Source organism: Podarcis vaucheri (assembly GCF_965113315.1).
Source record: "Podarcis vaucheri genome assembly, chromosome: 1".
Lineage (NCBI taxonomy): Eukaryota > Metazoa > Chordata > Lepidosauria > Squamata > Lacertidae > Podarcis > Podarcis vaucheri.
Window position 1 is genome coordinate 53,653,045 of NC_138759.1, and position 20,788 is coordinate 53,673,832.

General features: G+C 44.5%; 1 protein-coding gene across 4 annotated transcripts in view; it reads right to left on the bottom strand.

The window, feature by feature from the left end:
• Positions 1 to 20,788, bottom strand: part of LOC309534892 (transmembrane protein 263-like) — a 331,671-nt gene that overhangs the window by 109,938 nt on the left and 200,945 nt on the right. The window lies entirely within an intron of this gene.

A 20,788-nucleotide genomic window follows, 5' to 3' on the forward strand; every position in this document is an offset into this window, starting at 1 on the left:
CACTGGTGTGGACCTTTTAAAAATGCATTACATTTGGAGACTTCCGGGTTGGCGCTATCGCCGAATGGCGGACTCCCTCCGAGCTCCGGAGGGAGTCTGCTCGGCAGGGGCTGGGTCCTACCGCGCCGGCGACGCGGGGACCCTTAAAAACCACGGGCACGGAGACTGTGGACATGGGGACTCGGCTGGTACCGTCAGCGCCCTCCCGACTCGTGAAGGAGCCTTTTTAAAGGCTACGGATCGGGTGCCGGGGAGCGGCGTGGTGCTGTGAGTCTATCGCTTCCCCTGCCGAGCGCAGCCGCATGCCATTCGTCGGAGAGCGCTGGCTTCTTCCATTAAAAATTCGGACATTTAACAACAACCCGTGAGTAAATTGGCTAACCGGGTATAAAAGGAGAAAAAAAAGGAATTTTTTTTTCGGATTCGGCACGAGCGGGGGGGATCTAAAAAGGAAGTCAGTCCCCTCTCTGATTGTAAACATGCTAAAACAAGGACTGAGAAACCAAGATCGATTCAGAAGTTTATTGCTGACAAAAATCATCAATTCCACGATGGGATACTATAAGAATTGTGCTGGAGGAGAAAAGTCGAAGGTGAGAGGGAAAAGGCAACCCCCCCCCTGGGAACCGGGGCGATTCAGAGAACCTGGCGGAGAGAGACGGAGAATTTGACAGCTGTCAAAGTAGCTGTCAAATTTTGAGAATATAAAGAGGACTTTGTTACAAGTATATTGCTGGCTAATTCGGCTACAATTGGACATAAATATGGATACAAAATGTCGGGGAAAAAGAAACAACAACTTGACTTTTGGATTAGAGGATACAAAGTTATTGCAACCCCCCTAGTGGGGCTTTGGGACATTACAAGTGGCGTATGTGGAAAAATACTTCGGGATGTGCACTGGCCTTATCTCCTGGGAAAAGCAGCAAAACTGAAATACTATTTTGTCTACAGAGGTGACAACACAATAGAATTTTTCTATTGAAGTAAGAAAGGGACTGGACGCAAGTCTTTGTTCCTGAATAACAAACCTCTGTAGAGATACTAGATTTTGGAATAAGAATGGTATTGCAGCTGGACAAGACAGAAACCTGAGAAAGTAAGAAACAAAAGAGCAAAGGACCAACTGCGCCATGGAAAGAGCAACGGGAGGAGCAACAAAGACCAAGGGAAATTAAAGGCCTCTATTAGACTGTATTTTTGAAGTTAAACATTATCAAAACAATCAAATTTAAAGAAAACCGGCAAGATGGATCGAGAAAAATTTGGCTGTGGACTTGAGACCTCCAGGCCGACAACATATAGACTGATGGACATGGGGAATCTAAACCGGGGAAGGGAGGGGGAATTTTAGAATCCAAAGGCTATGTAACCAACTTTTTGAATTTTCTTTTATCTCTTATCTTTTATCTGTTTACAGGGGGGAACTCGTGGAAGGAAACGGGGTAGATCTTGGGGGAAAAATCTCTTTTCTATTTTGTTAAAGATGAGGAGTGATGTTAAGATTGCAATTTAAATTGGCTAATAGGTATAACATATTAGGCTTAAATTGGGAATAAGAACTTGTGGAACTAACTTAGGGAAAGGGGAATACAGTTGGGAGGGGAAGGAGGGAGTCCCAGAAAGAAGGTTATGAAAATAAGGGCTTAAAATTGGCTTTTCTTTTTCTTTCTTTTCTGTATCTTTTCTACTCTTTTTATTCTGTTATTATTGGAAAATTTTAATAAATATGATTTTAAAAAAAATAAAAAAATAAAAAAAAATGCATTACATTTGTATGCCTCACCAAATCAGTAGGTTCTCCGGGCAGCTTTCAATAAATATGTAAAACAAACAAATGTGATACAAAGTTAATGACACCATTAAAAGGGGGTGGGAGGGCTCTCTACAGAACCTTTGATCAGACTGGATGTTATACAATTTTGGTGGCCTTTATGCTGAGATGCAAAAAACCACAAGTGTTGTCCAATCAGGGGGTATTGTTTTGTTTGTTATATTTATTTTTATACTGTAAGCCACCCTGTAATCCTCAGATGAAGGGTGGCATATAAATTTAACAAATAAAATAAAACTTCATGGCTTTGGAAACTAGGTTTTGAGATGGTCATGGAGGCAATTTTAAATTTCATCCTATGCATTTCTCGGTTGTAAGATTCAGTATAGCAAAGGGAGGAGGAAATGCCATCTCCATGCCCCCTGAAAGCATGATGCAAAACAGCATCATAACAATACTTAGCCATACAGTGACGGCTGTGCAATCTGTGCAATGATGAGCTAATTAATTAGCTGTCTGCTTAAGAGGCCTGCAGGCCTACATGTGGTGGCAGTGCAGTCCAAGATGAGATTGCGGGGACAGCGTGGCAGCAGTAAGCAGCAGCAGCAGCAGAGCTAAGGTTGGCTCAGGCCAATGCTGCAAGGCCAGCCTTTCTATGGGTATTTAATTAATCCTCAAATTTGCAAAACCTACTGTCATCTCAAGCAGAAACAGATCCTCATCATGGCTTAATTGATGCAAAATGTCTTGATCTGGATTTATTGAAGCAGAAACCCTGGCTTCTGCAGAGTTTCAGCTGGCTTTTAAAAAAAACAAAAACATGTGACTGAGCCAGGAAGAAAAAGAGCCAGGTGGCAAAACCCTCTTTGGATGACAACATAACTTGCTTGTAGCTCTGTGGCCCGAGAAGCCTGTGTCCATAATGAGTTGGCTCATAATGCAGAGGACATGCGCCTTTTCCAGTTTCTCCCTCTTAAAGGAACACAGGCACAAGACACAGAGTGCATATAGCAGTATGGTTATGTTTTGAAGCCCAGCCGTAAGTGGCAAACCACTTGTAGGAAGCAGCTGCAATGTGGTTCTGGTAATTTCAACAATGCCAAGACAACCAAGAGTTTGTAGGGCAGCAGTTGAAGAAGGAGCAAAAGGGGTTTTCTTGTGTGTGTGTGTGTGTTTCCTTGTGGCTGATTAGCTGTTTTCCCTGTGTAAAGGTCAGAGGGGGCAGGGTTTCTGTTGAGGCAGGGGATTAGCTGTGGGAGGAGCTTATCAGAGTTTGTAGGGCAGCAGTTGAAGAAGGAGCAAAAAGGAGACACAATCTCAAGATGGAAGGGGAGGGAACAGCTGCAGTCGCCTGCGATTCCTGCGCAATGTTTGCCATCTTGCCAAAGGTTGCAGGCAGCTTTACCTGCAGCAATTGCATGTTGATTGCCCTTTTAAAAGACAAAGTCCAGCAACTGGAGGAACGTGTAGCTACGCTCCAAAGAATTAGAGAGCTGGAGCTCTTCTTGGAAGCAACAGAGCACACCGTCCCCACCAAGGAGGAGACAGGGGACTCCCCTGAGAAGGAGGCTAGTTCACCAACTCAGGAGCCAGATATATGGAGAAACGTGACTCAAAGAAGTAGGAGGCCCAGGGTTCACTCTGATTGTTTAGAAATACACAATCGCTTTGAGGTCCTTTCCCCTAGCATGGAAGACGAAGAGCAGACTCCATTTGAGGATCTCTCCCTCATTACAGTCGATCAGGTATATGAAGACGAGCAGCAAAGTCAGTCCTCAGGGAATGTGCAGGCGACCTTGGAACGGACAGCTCACGGAAGAACCCCGACCAAACCCAAGAGGAGGTGTGTAGTGGTGATAGGGGATTCCCTACTGAGGGGAACAGAAGCAGTGATCTGTGGGCCTGACAAGATGTCTCGGGAAGTGTGCTGTCTCCCTGGGGATAAGATCCAAGATGTAACTGAACGACTGCAAGGAATCATAAAACCCACTGACAAATACCCCTTCCTCTTGGTTCATGTGGGAACCAATGACACTGCAAGCAATAGCCTCCAGAAGATCAAAAGAGACTACGAGGCTCTCGGCAGGAAATTGAAGCAACTAAATGCACAAATTGTCATCTCGTCTGTCCTCCCAGTTGAACGACGTGGCCCAGGGAGAGAGGGGAAAATAGTGGAAGTGAACAGCTGGCTTCGCAAATGGTGTAAACAGGAACGGTTTGGATTCTTAGATCACGGACTGCAGTTTCTTGAAGATGGACTTCTGGCAAGTGATGGGCTGCACCTCACAACGGTTGGGAGAAATGTTTTTGCCAAAAATCTCAGAAACCTCATCAGCAGGGCTTTAAACTGACTAATGTGGGGGAGGGAGACAGTGCTCCTGAAGGTAGGAGTCTATCAATTATTGAAGATGATCATCCAAATGTCATAGACCAAATGGAGCAAACAGCATGTGGACCTAGTGGTGGGAGGAAAAAATCCTTAAATAAGAGACACGGGGGAATGATTAATGGACTTCAATGTCTGTACACTAATGCGCAAAGCATGGGAAATAAACAAGATGAGCTTGAGCTCTTGGTACAGCAAACTAAATATGACATAATAGGCATCACTGAAACCTGGTGGGATAAGTCCCACGATTGGAATGTAAAAATGGGGGGATACAATCTATTTCAGAGAAACAGACCAGACAAGAAAGGAGGAGGAGTGGCGTTATATGTCAGGGATGTGTATACCTGTGAAGAGATCCAAGATTTAGAACCTCAAAGCCAAAGTGAGAGCATTTGGGTCAAAATTAAGGGAGAGAAGAATAACAGAGACCTCATTGTGGGAGTTTACTATAGATCCCCAAGCCAAACGGAGGACATAGATGATGCCTTCCTGGAACAGATGGCCAAGCATGCAAAAGGAAGGGAGATAGTAGTAATGGGGGACTTCAATTACCCGGATATTTGTTGGACGTCAAACTCAGCCAAGAGCATAAGGTCAAACAGATTCCTCACTGGCCTTGCAGACAACTTCATTGTCCAGAAAGTGGGAGAAGCAACAAGAGGAACAGCCATTTTAGATCTGGTCCTAACCAATGTTGATGACCTGGTTAGTGGGGTAGATGTGGAAGGATCATTAGGCGCGAGTGATCATGCTCTTCTGAAGTTTACTATACAGCGGAAAGAAGCAGCCAAGCATACTAGGGCTCAATTTCTTGACTTTAAGAAAGCCGACTTCATAAAACTTAGGGAAGTGCTGGGTGAGATCCCATGGACAGCAATACTAAAAGGAAAGGGAGTTCATGATGGCTGGGAGTTTGTTAAGAGGGAGATAGTAAAAGCACAACGTCAGGCAATACCAATGAGACGGAAACATGGAAGGTGCCTAAAGAAGCCAGGGTGGCTATCTAAAGAACTTTTAACTGAATTAAGATTAAAAAAGGATGTGTACAAAAAATGGAAAAGGGGGGAAACCACCAAAGAGGAATTCAAACAAATAGCCAGCACGTGTAGACACAAAGTCAGAAAAGCTAAAGCACAGAATGAACTCAGGCTTGCTAGAGAGGTTAAAAGCAACAAAAAAGGCTTTTATGGGTATGTTCGTAGCAAAAGGAAGAACAAAGAAACAGTGGGGTCACTCAGAGGAGAAGATGGTGAAATGCAAACAGGGGACACAGAAAGGGCTGAACTCCTCAATGCCTTCTTTGCCTCAGTCTTCTCCAATAAAGAAAACAATGCCCGACCTGAAGAATTTGGAGCAAATGATTCAGCAAAGGAAACACAGCCCAGAATAACTAAGGAGATAGTACAAGAATATTTGGCTAGTTTAGATGTATTCAAGTCTCCAGGGCCAGATGAACTGCATCCAAGAGTATTAAAAGAACTGGCAGATGTGATCTCAGAACCACTGGCAGTCATCTTTGAGAATTCCTGGAGAACAGGCGAAGTCCCGGCAGACTGGAGGAGGGCAAATGTTGTCCCTATTTTCAAAAAGGGGAAAAGAGAGGACCCAAATAATTACCGCCCAGTCAGTCTGACAGCAATAGCAGGGAAGATTCTGGAGCAGATCATTAAGCAAACAGTCTGTGAGCACCTAGAAAGGAATGCTGTGATCACCAATAGTCAGCATGGATTTCTGAAAAATAAGTCATGTCAGACTAACCTGATCTCGTTTTTTGACAGAATTACAAGCCTGGTAGATGAAGGGAACGCAGTGGATGTAGCCTACCTTGATTTCAGCAAGGCATTTGACAAGGTGCCTCATGATATTCTTGTAAAGAAGCTGGTAAAATGCGGTCTTGACTATGCTACCACTCAGTGGATTCGTAACTGGCTGACTGACCGAACCCAAAGGGTGCTCATCAATGGTTCCTCTTCATCCTGGAGAAGAGTGACTAGTGGGGTGCCACAGGGTTCTGTCTTGGGCCCGGTCTTATTCAACATCTTTATCAACGACTTGGATGATGGACTCAAGGGCATCCTGATCAAATTTGCAGATGACACCAAACTGGGAGGGGTGGCTAACACCCCAGAGGACAGGATCACACTTCAAAACGACCTTGACAGATTAGAGAACTGGGCAAAAACAAACAAGATGAATTTTAACAGGGAGAAATGTAAAGTATTGCACTTGGGCAAAAAAAATGAGAGGCACAAATACAAGATGGGTGACACCTGGCTTGAGAGCAGTACATGTGAAAAGGATCTAGGAGTCTTGGTTGACCACAAACTTGACATGAGCCAACAGTGTGACGCGGCAGCTAAAAAAGCCAATGCAATTCTGGGCTGCATCAATAGGAGTATAGCATCTAGATCAAGGGAAGTAATAGTGCCACTGTATTCTGCTCTGGTCAGACCACACCTGGAGTACTGTGTCCAGTTCTGGGCACCACAATTCAAGAAGGACACTGACAAACTGGAACGTGTCCAAAGGAGGGCAACCAAAATGGTCAAAGGCCTGGAAACAATGCCTTATGAGGAACGGCTAAGGGAGCTGGGCATGTTTAGCCTGGAGAAGAGGAGGTTAAGGGGTGATATGATAGCCATGTTCAAATATATAAAAGGATGTCACATAGAGGAGGGAGAAAGGTTGTTTTCTGCTGCTCCAGAGAAGCGGACACGGAGCAATGGATCCAAACTACAAGAAAGAAGATTCCACCTAAACATTAGGAAGAACTTCCTGACAGTAAGGGCTGTTCGACAGTGGAATTTGCTGCCAAGGAGTGTGGTGGAGTCTCCTACTTTGGAGGTCTTTAAGCAGAGGCTTGACAACCATATGTCAGGAGTGCTCTGATGGTGTTTCCTGCTTGGCAGGGGGTTGGACTCGATGGCCCTTGTGGTCTCTTCCAACTCTATGATTCTATGATTCTAACCCCTCCTGACGTTTGGTGACATAGCTGAGCTTCACACAAGAGACACCTGCATGCAATTGTGCTGATAAAGGTAAAAAAGGTAAAGGGCCCCTGGACGGTTAAGTCCAGTCAAAGGCGACTATGGGGTTGTGGCACTCATCTCGCTTTCAGGCCGAGGAAGCTGGTGTTTATCTGCAGATAGCTTTCCGGGTCATGTGGCCAGCATGACTAAACTAATTCTGGTGCAATGGAACACCATGACGGAAACCAGAGTGCACAGAAACGCCGTTTACCTTCCTGCCACAGCGGTATCTATTTACCTACTTGCACTGGCGTGCTTTCAAACTGCTAGGTTGGCAGGAGCTGGGACAAAGCAACAGGAGCTCACTCCGTCATGGGGATTCGAACTGCCAACCTTCTGATCAGCAAACCCAAGAGGCTCGGTGGTTTAGACCACAGCGCTACCCGCATTCCTGATAAGTGCTGATAAGTGCCTACCACCAGGATGCTTAGGACCAGTGCTGCTCAAGGACTGCTTGCTTCCACATGGACCTGCCCAGACACTGAGATTTTCATTAGTGTCTGTTCTCTGTCCCTTTGGAGGTGAGTTGGATAGTGAGCCAAGCTGGGGCACCACCACCAAAGAGGCCCTGTCTTTAAAATTCCTTTGTCAGGGAGTCACACCTATGTTAACCTTTTAGTGTCAGGTGAATATCTTTCTATATGCCCAGGGATTTAATTTGTTGCCTTTTTGACAATTTAGACCACAAGTTGGAGAAAGCTGCCCTAGGGGGGTTAACCTAAGGGGTTAACATAGAAGAAGCATCATGGAGTTGTTGAGAAGAGCAAGCAGAGGCTCAGCCCCTGGTATTTAAAATATTTTTTAAAAACTCACCCATCACTGTTCCTAATCTCAGAGCAGCATACGATGCCATCAAATGTTACAATTAAAGCAAATAAAATCACAACCCATTACAACAGCAAAACAAGCAGGTAAAATGACCACAAATCCTTGAAAACACAGAACGGGCTTCATATTCCCAATGGTGCATGCAGGCATGGATACATGCCACCACACTGCAAATATGAACTGAGCAACAGAAATGAAATAATTACTTCATTGCCAAATGTCACATTGACTCTCTAATGCTGTGGCAATAATAATGCAAAGTGTACAAGGAGGGGAGAAAATCTTAGAAATATTTATGTGCCAGGGATGGGCAAAACTACTCTAAGAAATTTTGCTCTACATAATAAAACTTGTGGCTTCTTGAAATTAAACTTCTTTAGGCAAAATCCCCTTGAGAAATCTTGTAAGTCTTATCACCACTGATCAGTGGTAGAGCAGATGCTTTGCATGCAAAAAGTCTAAGGCTTCATCCTTGGTGTCACCAGGAAAGAAAGGCTCCTCCCAGGAACCCTGGAGAGATGCTGCCAGTCAGTGCGAAGCAATACTGGGTTAGATAGGCAGCTTCTTACACCTCCATTGGAAGATTTTTGGCTTCCTTCTTCATATGTTTTGCTTGAGGAGGGTGGACCCCAAGACTTGGTACAAATTTTACTTTTGGTGATCTTTAAATGGAAATTCCACTTATTCCTAAGTGGAGCCTTTTGAGAGAAAGGAAGGGTCCCAAAATCAAAATAGTAATTATTCTGCAGAGTTTTCCTCTTGGAAGATGGCAGTACAGCATCACCAGATTTTGAGCAAACTGTGGAAGAGCACCTGAAACTCTGCAGCTCACATGCTGATCTAGGACTTTGAGCATCCAGAATAAATTAAAAGAGCAACAAACAACCATCTTCAAAGCTCCTGGATCATCTGAGCCTTTTAATTCCACATGAAAAATGATAAGCCACTGAAACAAAGAAAACTGAAGCCTACAGAACAATAAAAGATATGGCGTCTGCTGTAGATGATTTGACAACCTCCTTCCCATCTGCCTCCTCCCTTGCGGATGGACTCCCCGGCTATCTGCTTAATCTACGGCATTTACAAAAGAGGGCCAATGAAATCCAGGTCTGTCCTCTGCGATGACTGCACAGCTAGTCGGCTGAACTCTGTGATATTGCAAGAAAAGAAAAAGGAGAATGGGTGGAACAGCTACTTTGAGGTAGGGCTCATGCTGCCTGTTGCAGGCGCCAGACACTGTGCAGGAATTGTGTGGTTCTCAAATCCATTTGTTATAGTTTCAAAAGTCACAAGCCAATGCATCCAGCGGGTACTATTCAGCCAAGGAAGGGAAATATCATTTATTTCAATGTGACTGTTAAGCACATGCTTCAGTCTCTCCCACTGACATCAACAGGGTTTAAAAGGTGCTAAACTTTGGCTGGATTGCCCCCATAGCATGCAGCTGTGGATTAAGTAGAAAGTTAAGCTCTTCTCTCGCCACGCTACAAGAGCACCAGCTGCTCAAAACTTTCCCATATTGTATGTTGGAAGCGGATAAGCACATGCTACACAATGTGGCCCAGAGTTGGCAGTATCCTTAATTCCAAGACGGCTGCTCCCAGCATGCAATACACTACCCTGATGTGATCCCACAGCTGCTGTTTGCCTCAACATGGAATCTATTACTTCAACCTATGTGCACAACAAGCTTACCTTAATGTCAGGGAAGCATTTTTAGATGCAGATGGTTAGCTCACACATACTATCCTCAATCCCAGAACATTCAATATTTACCCACACGAAGCTTCCGTTCCACTTTTCTGAGGGTACAGTTGCTAATACCTGCGGTGTTCTGTGTAACGTTTCATTTAAACCTAAACAGAAAAGGTCTTTGGGGCCGGAAATGCAAATGCAAACACACACACACACACACATATCTTAACCCAAAGTCCAGGACTGAAACATTCTGAGCTGAGAGAGTTTCTTCCATCCCTGTGTAATTTTCTGGCAGCCAGAGTGAAAATATATTCTCCTAAGGTCTGTGGGAATTATGGGGGATGGAGAAACACATTATAGTCACAGGAAAGTACTGTAGTAAAGTTTGTTGGTTTATATAAGGTGGGATTGCCACACAACACAGAGAGCACACTTAACACAAACCCACAAAGGAAATGCCACACTCCAAACACAGTATGCTCTGCATTTTTGTGTAAGGGAAGGTGTTTTGTGAACATGAATCTTGCTCTGGAAACAAATATTTTTGCACTCTTAAAGCTGTTTTTCTGGTACGGTTCTCCCTTAAATCAAAGAGTTTGGCAATAAAGCATTTCTGCTCCTTTCTTTGTGCTGCTATCCATTAAATGGCCACTTAATACTCAAAATACACCACCCCCTTCATTGGTAAATCAATGGAGACAATCCCCAACAGAAGAGGTGCATAATGTGTGGCTTCATTTGTTTCCTTAAATGCATTTTAAGTAAGAAGGAAAGTTTGCACATCCTGTGTGGATAATACTGTATCTACCTGCTTAATTAAGTTCTGCTTCTGTGGAAAATTAAGTCTGATCGCGCACACAATCCATGACTGGGATTTGGCTTTGAGAGATGTCAATCCCTTGCCCTTTTGCTGTTTTCTTCTTTCAAGGAATGTTAAGGCCATCCCTTTGTCTTTGGGCTGAGATGACAACTCATCCCCAGCTGTGCTACTCTAGGTCATGACCAGTTTGGCTTGTCAGTCAGAAACTAAAGAAACTGCTGTGTCCTCATCTGGTGACTTTGATTGCAACTTTGCTGAGGAAATTCTGGACTATGGCAATTTTAAATGAATTTATCTTGGATTACTGTGTAGTCACAAGACCTGCTAAAGTGTATACCTGCTAGTTCTGCTTTCTTTCTTAATAAAGAAATAGTTATTTCTATTATTTTTCTTGCAAATTCTAGGTGGTTCTCACCGGAGTCTGCTGAAATTTTGCCTACTCACTTGTACTACTATACTACTTAATTACTGACTAATTGAGGAGCTGGAAGGATTCCACTCCAAGTTACTAAGAGGGTGTTCATATTTTTAATACTCCCTAATGTGCTTCCAGGATTTCCTGCCTGCCTGGATTAGTTAAACCATGGGGAGCCAGTGTGTGGCATTCCAGATGTTCTGAAGTAAAACTCCCACAACAAAACAAAACATGACCAATGGTCAGCAACAATGGAGGGTGCTGTCCACATCTGGATGACACAATGTACATGGGTTTTGTAGCAGTGAAATGGTGAAATGGCTTTATGGCTTTGTTTTTTCTTTTTCTTTTTTTCTTTTTTCTTTCTTTAGGTACATAAATTTGGTATATAAACTTTGTATACGTGTCGGAAATTATATTATAATATGCCCTGTAATGTAATATGATAATGTATACATATGTGACATAAGAACGTTAATTAAAAAAAAAGGAAAAAGGAAAAATAACAGAAATGGTGAGGTCCCTTTGAGATAAGTCTCCCCCCCCCCACACCCACACCCTGACCCGGTATATTTACCCAATCAGATTTGAGCTTGAATTGAAGGGCACTGTGGTTTGTTATTTTGAATTGGCTTGCTAGATGTAACCATAGGTGTATGTGGCCGGGGGTGGGGAGTATGTAAAAACGAGGAATCTTTGCTATTTTATCTTAAAAGGATCACACACAATATAAAATAATCACACTCTATTTCAAGATGAAATGTGACAGAAAGTGCAGTCTTGGAAGAAGACTTTTTATACATGCCAGCTAACAGGAATGAAGCATACATGACGTTGGCTCTCATCAGCCGGTATAGGATTTTTATTTTATTTTATTGGTGGAACAGGAATAACTGCTAAAACCAATCCAATATATGATGTTTGGAAATGCCATCTGCCACTATAAACCTATCTGTTGCTCCCAGACCTAATTTAAGGCCTTCACTTGTTAACCACAGACATTTAAGCCATCCTGGGCAACACTGCAAAGCAGAACTGCCAAAAAACAAACAACCGCTCACACAAAAAACCACGACCAGATTCCAGTTTCAAAGAGTTTCTATTAAAAATGTATGAAGACAGAAACAAACAAGGATGGCACAGGAAATTCAAAGGGCATCATCAAATGAAGGGGGAAACCCACAAACACACAAGCACTGTGTGATGCTCAGGGTGATGGTCCATTTACTTCTGAGAGAGAGAGATAGAGAGAAATAAATGGATTCCCAATAAATATGATTTGTTGATAGCAGGTGGATCTTTAATGAGGGTCATGCTTCAGTTTCAGGGGAGTTTATTTCTTATTTCCAGAGCTTTTAACTCAGGGGGAAAGAGGTGATGCCCGTCATTTATTATTATTGTTATTTTCTTGAAGTTATTAAAAACAAAACAAAAAAAGCAGACACACATCAAAGTTTGTCAAGCAAAGATCTTTCTCACTGCGGAGAGTTTTTGCTTCCCGCTAGAGCACAAAACCACGATCACAACACAGTATTGGAGGAGGAGTACACAGGCAGCTCAGAGCCAGCCAAGCACCTGGTATCTGCAGCCCACTTGAGAGAGGCCAGGCAATCACCATAGAGGGATGTAAACCTCAGAGTCAGCAGTCCAGTCACTAAGCCACGAAGCAGGGAAAGAGAAGGCAGAACAGAAGGGTCACTGTGTGAACAAGGATAGACAGGATTGCTTTCTTCCTGTTTGAGCTGATGCAGTCACTTGTTTAAAATGGTTACACCTCAGATTTCTCCCACAAAAGCACCATAGCATCAGTCAGGCCATTGGCATCAGGTTGAGGAAAAGCTTACTCAGACCTTCCCAGACACTGAGGCTCAAACTTCACGTTACCCACAGTTCCACGATCACTCCCTGGTGGCCCAAGGCATGTTGCCACCAAAGGACAAGACTTCACCTTTCTGTTTCATATTCAGGCGCTAACTGGACCGGCAGCTGAATTTTACATCAACGCCAGTACTAGGGCAGCACACCTGAGGGCAACAGGTTCACAGAGGAGGTGGAAAGTGGTGCACATAGCTTTGTCCTCCAACTCCTTTTTGCTGTTGCCCTGAGGCAGCTGTTTTGCTTGTAAGGCCACACCTGACTGCTGTCACTGTTAAACCCAAAGCAAGCCCAAGCCTGGCTGCTCCTGAGTGGAAGAGGCGAAGAGAAACTGCTTAATTCTTTTCTCTCCTGCCATTTTCCAGCTAAAGATGACCCTCCCCAGTGGTACAGTCCCATATACGTAAGCTCCATTGAGTTCAGTGGGACTTTCTCTGAGGTAAGTGTGTATATAATTGCAGCCCAAGCCTAGCAGGTGGGCGAAGTCCTCTCACTCACTCCTTTGAAGCTTCCTGCACCCTGGTCTTCAGCGTTTCTGTGGCAGTAAAATCATAAAAGTGAATTTAAATAGGACTGTCTCCACAAGGAAGCCACTGAAAATGTTTACCAGTGCTGTCACTCGGCAAACTGTTTAAAGGAATCTTATCCTGTGCTTGGGCATCAGCACTGTAAACACCAAATAGTGCATAAGCATAGACTGGCACACAGGAAAGGCCAACTTGGATAATTGCCTTTTGGCAGGTTCCACATGAAGGCCACGTTGTTTATTTTGGCTCTAAAAGAGCTGCAGTTGTGAACATGGCTTACATAGCGTTGCCATATTTCAAAAAGTAAAAACCAGGACACCCCGAGGAATCCAATGAAAATGTTGAGCTTTTTTAAAGGGAAACACCGAAATTTGCAAAAACGCCAAAAACCCCCCCCATGATTTTTCAATTGATCCAGTACAAAACACCACCCTCCATTGGTCATGTGGCAGGCTTACAGCCAGTACTAGGAACCATTAGTTACTGGGTATATCTTTCAATACAGATATGGAGTCGTGTGAAGAATCCAGCGCCACCTCATCAATGCTACAACTAGAAGCTTTGCTAGATTCAGAGGACTTCAATTTCTTCTGTGTTGGACATGCTGGATTTGATACTCTAAACGAGTGCCTGCTATGGAAAACATCCTCCTCTACTAACATATAACTGGAGGATCCATTGGAATGAAACACACAGCAATATTTTGAGCCAAGCCTCTCTCAAAGCACTTTTCAGAGTTTGAGATGTCTCAAATATTAATATTATGTAAGAGACATATTTTGACAGGAGTCCCCCCCAGGCAAGCCTGTGGGTGTGTATGCAAGAACTGAAAGCCCTTTAATCAAAATCTTTTTATCTGCTCCCACAACGGCCGCAGGCCACGCAGCCCAAATGTGGCACCTTATGAAAACAGAAGAGTATTTTAAGAAACAAAACCCCGTAGTGAGAAAAACACACTCATACAAAATATGTACTTGTTACAGATGGAGAAATGAGAGAAGCTGCCTTGATTGTCAAAGGTAGAGCAGCTCTGCCTCTGAGGGTAGGGGGCTGGAACTTGCTCCTATCTCATTTGTCAATGTACAGTGGTGCCTCGCAAGCCGAAATTAATTTGTTCCGCAAGTTTTTTCTTCTTGCGAGTTTTTCGTCTTGCAAAGCACGGTTTCCCATAGGAATGCATTGAAAATCAATTAATGCGTTCCTAGGGAAACCGCCTTCAGACCAGGTCCAGGGACAGTCTGTCCCCCGATCTCTTCTGAAGGCTGGGGGGGGGAACAAGGGCTTTTCTTCCCACTGCCAGCCTTCAGAAGGCTGTTCTGAAGGCTGGCGGTGGGAAGAAAAGCCCTTCTTCCCACCTCCCGCCCCGCAAGCTCCGGGGACAGGAGGGCTTTGCTGCCGACCACCAGCATTTTAAAAGTCTCTGCTGTCCCGGGGAGATTTTAAAATGCTGGCGGGCGGGAGCGAAGCCTCCGCTGTCCCGGGGAGATTTTAAAATGCTGGGGGTCGGCAGCGAACGCTTCGCTCCCGACCCCCAGCATTTTAAGATCGCCCGGGGCAGCGGAGACTTCTCTGCTGTCCCGGGAAGGCAGGCGGGGGGGGGAGCAAAGACTTTTGCCCCCCGCCGGCCTTCATAAGAGGTCCAGGACCTCTTCTGAAGGCCGGCTGTGGGCGAAAGTCTTTGCTCCCGACCGCCAGCAATTTAAAACAGGTCCCCGGAGATTTCCCTATGGGCTTTCGTCTTGCGAAGCAAGCCCATAGGGAAATTCATCTTGCGAAGCGCCTCCAAAACAGAAAACCCTTTCGTCTTGCGGGTTTTCCGTTTTGCGAGGCATTCGTCTTGCGGGGTACCACTGTAGAAATACACTGATGCAGCCTTCATTTATTACACTTGTATGCCACTTTTGATCCAAGAAGCTCAAGGCAGCATACGTGATTTCTCCCCCACATCCATTTTATCACAACAGACCTGTGAGCTAGGCTATGCTGAGAGATAATGGCTAGCTCAAGATCATGTCTAGCTAGGGAATTGAACCAGGGTTTCCCCAGTCCCAGATCAAAGCTAACTACTACAACCACAGTGGCTCTTTGGCGAGAAAATGTAAAGAATGGTGGGCTCTGCTAACCATTAGGAATTCAATTTCTATGATTTACCTGGAATCTGATCCAATCCACAAGTCCTGCGTTAATGTGTGAATTCAGACGTACTTATTTCCAAACTTTAAAGTACAGCTCAATAAGTAGCAAAATGTATTCCAAAAGTGAATTTCAGGGGAATAATATGTTTAGAAATGTGTACATTAAGATAAAACATGTATCTTGGGATAAAATATGTAATATAGTAGTATGAATTTTTGTGTGGATTTATTTTTCGACAGAGGACGAGATGGTTGGACAGTATTCTCGAAGCTACCAGCATGAGTTTGACCAAGCTGCAGGAGGCAGTGGAAGACAGGAGTGCCTGGCGTGCTCTGGTCCATGGGGTCACGAAGAGTCAGACATGACTAAACAACTAAACAACAACATCATTTTTATTTATCACATATTAGAATGGAAATGGGAGAGCACGTGTGAAATTGACAGGGACCAGAAACAGGCTGATCTATTCATTCCTAAACATCAGCCAGTGAGGATAAATACCCTATTTCCAGAAACTTCTGCATTCTAAGAGGCTCTCAAGGGAAAACTTGCTTCTCCAATTCTGACAGGGCTAAATAGGAAAGGGAGTGCCTTGTAGCAGAGATATCACAGTTTGTGAGTTTGGCAGAACTGCCATTATCTATCCATGTTGTCATTGCTGCACCGGCTGTATACACCCTACTGGTCCATTTGGACACCCGCCAATCTGCACATAGGTTTGATGCTGCCCTGATTTAAGGTAAGGACTATGACACACATTTTACATGCAGGTGGTCTGCCAGTCAGAGTGGGCAGCACTGAGCTAGAATGACCAGCCACTTGCTCAAGTCAAGATGGCTTCATGAGTTGATTTAATGCAGTCTCGGGCCTAGGGACCAAATACAGCTGTGCAGGCCAATGCATTTGGCTTCTGAGGCTGCCCGCAGGCCATGCTTCCACTCTTTGCTAGTGCTGCTCTACATCTTCCTCCGTTGTTTTGCCTGCCTGGAATGTGTTCTTGATAATAATGCCTCTTGCTTGTCTGCGTGGAGAGATGCTCATGTAGAAGCCTCTGTACATTGTGCAGCTGGGCTGTAGCCAACAATACGAAGTTACGAGTTGCATCTCTTGCCCCACCCACTACTGGCATGTTGCCCTGGAAGGCTTCCCACCAGAATGTATCCCTCAGGATGCAGAAAGTTCCCCACCCTCACTCAATGCAACCACCCCTTGCAAAAGCTTCTACTGCAAAACACCTTAAGCATAATAATTAGGCACAGTTTTCATTTATACTTCTCGTAGTGTCTTTTAATCTGGCCCTCCCCATTCCTTTCAGGGCTCCTGAGATGCTGATCCTTTGCCCACACCTGTCAAATGATCCTTAATAGATGCATGAGTATGATTTATGTCTGCGGTTCTCATGCTTTCTTCTCCATTATTGTCTTTAAAGATGCCTCTGGTGGGATTTTGGCTCTCGGATATTCCCAGATTGCACCTGCTTGCAGCTACACATCTGTTGTCTTTTCTGCGGTATTTATCAAGAAAGAGATTAAGAACATAAGACAAGCCCTTCTGGGTCAGACCAAAGGTCGCTTCAGTTCAGCATTCTGTTTTCCCGCAGTGGCCAATTAGATTCCTATGGGCAGCCCAGAAACAGGAAACAAGGGCAACAGTCTCCCTTGCAACTGGTACTGAGTCGCATATTCACCGTGGGTTATAGTGCGTCATCTGGCAAGTTTGCATAATTGTGGGAAACATTAAGGAAAATCTCCACCTCAAAAGTCCTGTCTTGAAACAAGGAGGAAGACGTGGCAATCACTACCCACAATTTAGTAATTTAGTAAGCTGAAGCCCTATTCAAACTGCTAGCATTAATCAGTATGGAAGCACTACCCTATAATGCATATAAACCTTTTACTGTTTCCCAGATGAGGCCAGAAGTACAGATAAGGTAGATCACAAAGCATTAGAGCAGGGGGCGGCAAGGTTTAGCTCACTTGGGCCCAGTGGCGTAGCATGGGTTGTCAGCACCCGGGGCAAGGCAAGTAATTTGCGCCCCCTAACCCGTGGATTTGCACCCCCTAACCCGTGGATTTGCGCCCCCTAACCCCCAGATGTTGCGCCCGGTGCGGCCGCCCCCCTGCACCCCCCACGCTACGCCACTGCTTGGGCCGGTTCACTCCCACAGAGATCGCTCTGTGGGCTGGAGAGCGTCTGTGCAGACAAGATTTCCAGAGCCACGGAAGCGAGTCCCACTCCGCGCTGCACTAGTTTAGTGCAGCATGTGGGGACTCACCTAGCTGGCAGCTTGGTTCGGGGGCAGCTCGTAGGCCGCTGGTTGCCGACCCCTGCATTAGAGAGTCTAATGGCAAACCATGTGAATTAAGACACATCTATTGTTTTTTCATGTTTTGAACAACTGCTGACATGAGCATATGCACAGGAGTGTTCCTTTCCAATGCTAGGCTCAGTCTACTCTAGTAGAAAAGGGAAGAAATGTGCTCAGTTCAACAGAGACATCCATGAACTGCAAAGGTGGAAGAAGCAACAAGATGAACAGCAACAGAGATTCCTGATACAGCTTATGATATCATCATGAGAAATGTGCGGGCCTAGCTGGCAGATTTACACTAACCAAGGATTTGGCAAGTACTAAAACTAAGGTGCCTAAAAACTTCTGTTGTCGCTTTAGCAAAGAGCAATGGAAAGAGTGCCCCCAGCATCCTTTCTCATTTGCAGCTGGAGAGAGAGAGAGAGAGAGAGAGAGAGAGAGGGAGAGAGATCATTACAGTGGTGCCCCGCAAGACGAAATTAATTCGTTCCGCAATTTTTGCCGTCTAACGAATTTTTCTTCTTGCGAAGCACGGTTTAAACGGCTTAACAAAGTCGCAAGACGTTTTCGTCTTGCGAAGCAAGCGCATAGGGGAATTCGTCTTGCGAGGCAAATCGCGAATGAAAAAACCTTTCGTCTAGCGAGTTTTTTGTCTTGCAAGGCATTCGTCTTGCGGGGCACCACTGTATTGGGAAAAGCCATGTTCTTCTGGTATTGCAGTCCTCTGCAAACCCAATTACACCATTCCCTGTTCTGATCTGCATTAGGCATGCCTCAGTGAGGGACCTGCTCTGCTGTAATTCCATCTGTGAGAATTCTCATCCGAAGACAAACCTCCAGCAGAAGAACAAAACCATCCGGAGGCAGGCAGGAGCAAAGCTAACCCACTTAGGTGAGATTTGAATACACCAACAAAGAAGGAAAGGGTTCTAGACTAGCGATTCTAGAAATGACCTGCTCTGGCCCAGCAAAGCAAAGGCCTTGGGACAACTGCCCGACAACCAGAAGTCAGTGGGGAGAGCAGAAGAAAAGGGGAGGGCGGGGGGAGAAGGGAACACAGTCTATCAGCTCTCCGAGTCTTTCTTATAGCTTTTCCTTGGCTTCACCCCATCAACTCAGAAATCAAAGAGCTTTGAGCATCAGACGTTTGCATCTGCTTCATCTTCATCACTGCCAGACACAGCCCCGCGATTAAAAGAATGGAGAAATAAGGAGCTTACAGATTCACTTTCCCCAGCTGACGCCAGGACTTGCTGCACTGTGGTATCGATCCACAGGTCTGGCCTCTGCCGATAACTACACGCCACGGGGCTTAATTCTACTCCCCCCTCCACTTGGCACTACCTCTGATGCTTGGCAGAGAACAGCTATAATTTATCCAGACCTCCAAAGACAGAAAGCAGCACGTTTCCTTTGCCTTTTGTCTCCCCGTCTCCCTGCAAGTGGACTTGTTTGGCTGTTTATAAGCCTCATTTGTTTTCTTCCTGAAATTATATTAGAGCTGTCCACTCAAGTACAAACAGCCCTTAGGGCACTGGGAATTACAGTCAGCGACAAGAAAACAGCATTTTTGTTTCTTTCTTTTTTATTTAAAGAAGCTTTACAAGATGGCCAGTTATTTTATTATAAGCCCATACACACAAAGTGTGCGCAAGAATTAAGGGACATTGCCGTTAAGACTGTGCACTTGACACAGAAAAGCCTGAGGCAATGAGGGATTGCCTGGTCATCAGACAGATGGGACACTGTCCCAGATACTGGCCTTGAAAGGAGTGGCTTTCAGATAGACTTTCAATTACCCTAGAGCTGCTTTTCCCACAGCGAAGAGTATTTTACTGCTGCTTCACTGTTTTCTGGCTGGGCCAGGAGAGAGAAAAGGGGGGGGGTAACTTGACATTCTCCAAGACACAGTGGTACCATGAACCAGGGGTACGGAAGCTCTTTGGGGATACCCTACTGGCTATGGAATGCTCACTATATATATTATATAGTGATGTATATATATATTACTATATAGGTAATGTACATCATTCGGTATGCCATAATTTCCATAATTCAGGAAACTGGTCCTGTTGATCTCAAGAACCATTCAAATTCTAAGAACAGACAGCAAGTGCACTTGGAATAATAAGTGTGGTAATTGCTATATGTGAAAACAAAAATGGCTACAGTTTACAAACAACAAATTGAAATAAAAGCTTCGTGCTTCTGACAAACTATGAGTGGATTCAACAGTGGGAAGCCAAGTTGTAGCTGTTTAAAATTTTGTCACAGGACATCCATGTGAGGAGACAGTTGTAGCCTCTGACCATGGGGTTAAATCCATTGACTGTTGTTAATATTAGACGTCCCTGTATTTTCAAGTGACTAAAGAGGGTAGTGATACTGGGTTTAACAGTGCGGTTAGAGGCTGCACACTGTTGTAGGTATCACCAAGTGATGTAACTTTTATATTACAGTGGTACCTCGGGTTACATACGCTTCAGGTTACAGACTCCACTAACCCAGAATAGTACCTCGGGTTAAGAACTTTGCTTCAGGATGAGAACAGAAATCGCATGGCGGTGGCGCAGCAGCAGCAGGAGGCCCCATTAGCTAAAGTGGTGCTTCAGGTTAAGAACAGTTTCAGGTTAAGTACGGACCTCCGGAACGAATTAAGTACTTAACCTGAGGTACCACTGTATTACTGTTGGGCCTTAGCCATCAGAATCTATCCAACAATATTTTCTTTTTTTTTTTATAAAATTTTTATTAGTTTTACAACAGTTTTTATAACAAACAAACATAAAAGAAAAACAGACAAACAAACAAATATAATTTCAAAATATCCTTTCATAGACTTCTTTCCTCGGACTTCCCCATACCTCCCCTTTCTGCATCCTCATGTCCAAATTTTATAGCAACTTATAAATGTTCTTTCCCATCCTAATTCATCATAGTCCTTTCTTAATCTGATCTTATATTACTGCAACCCTTTCTCTCTGTA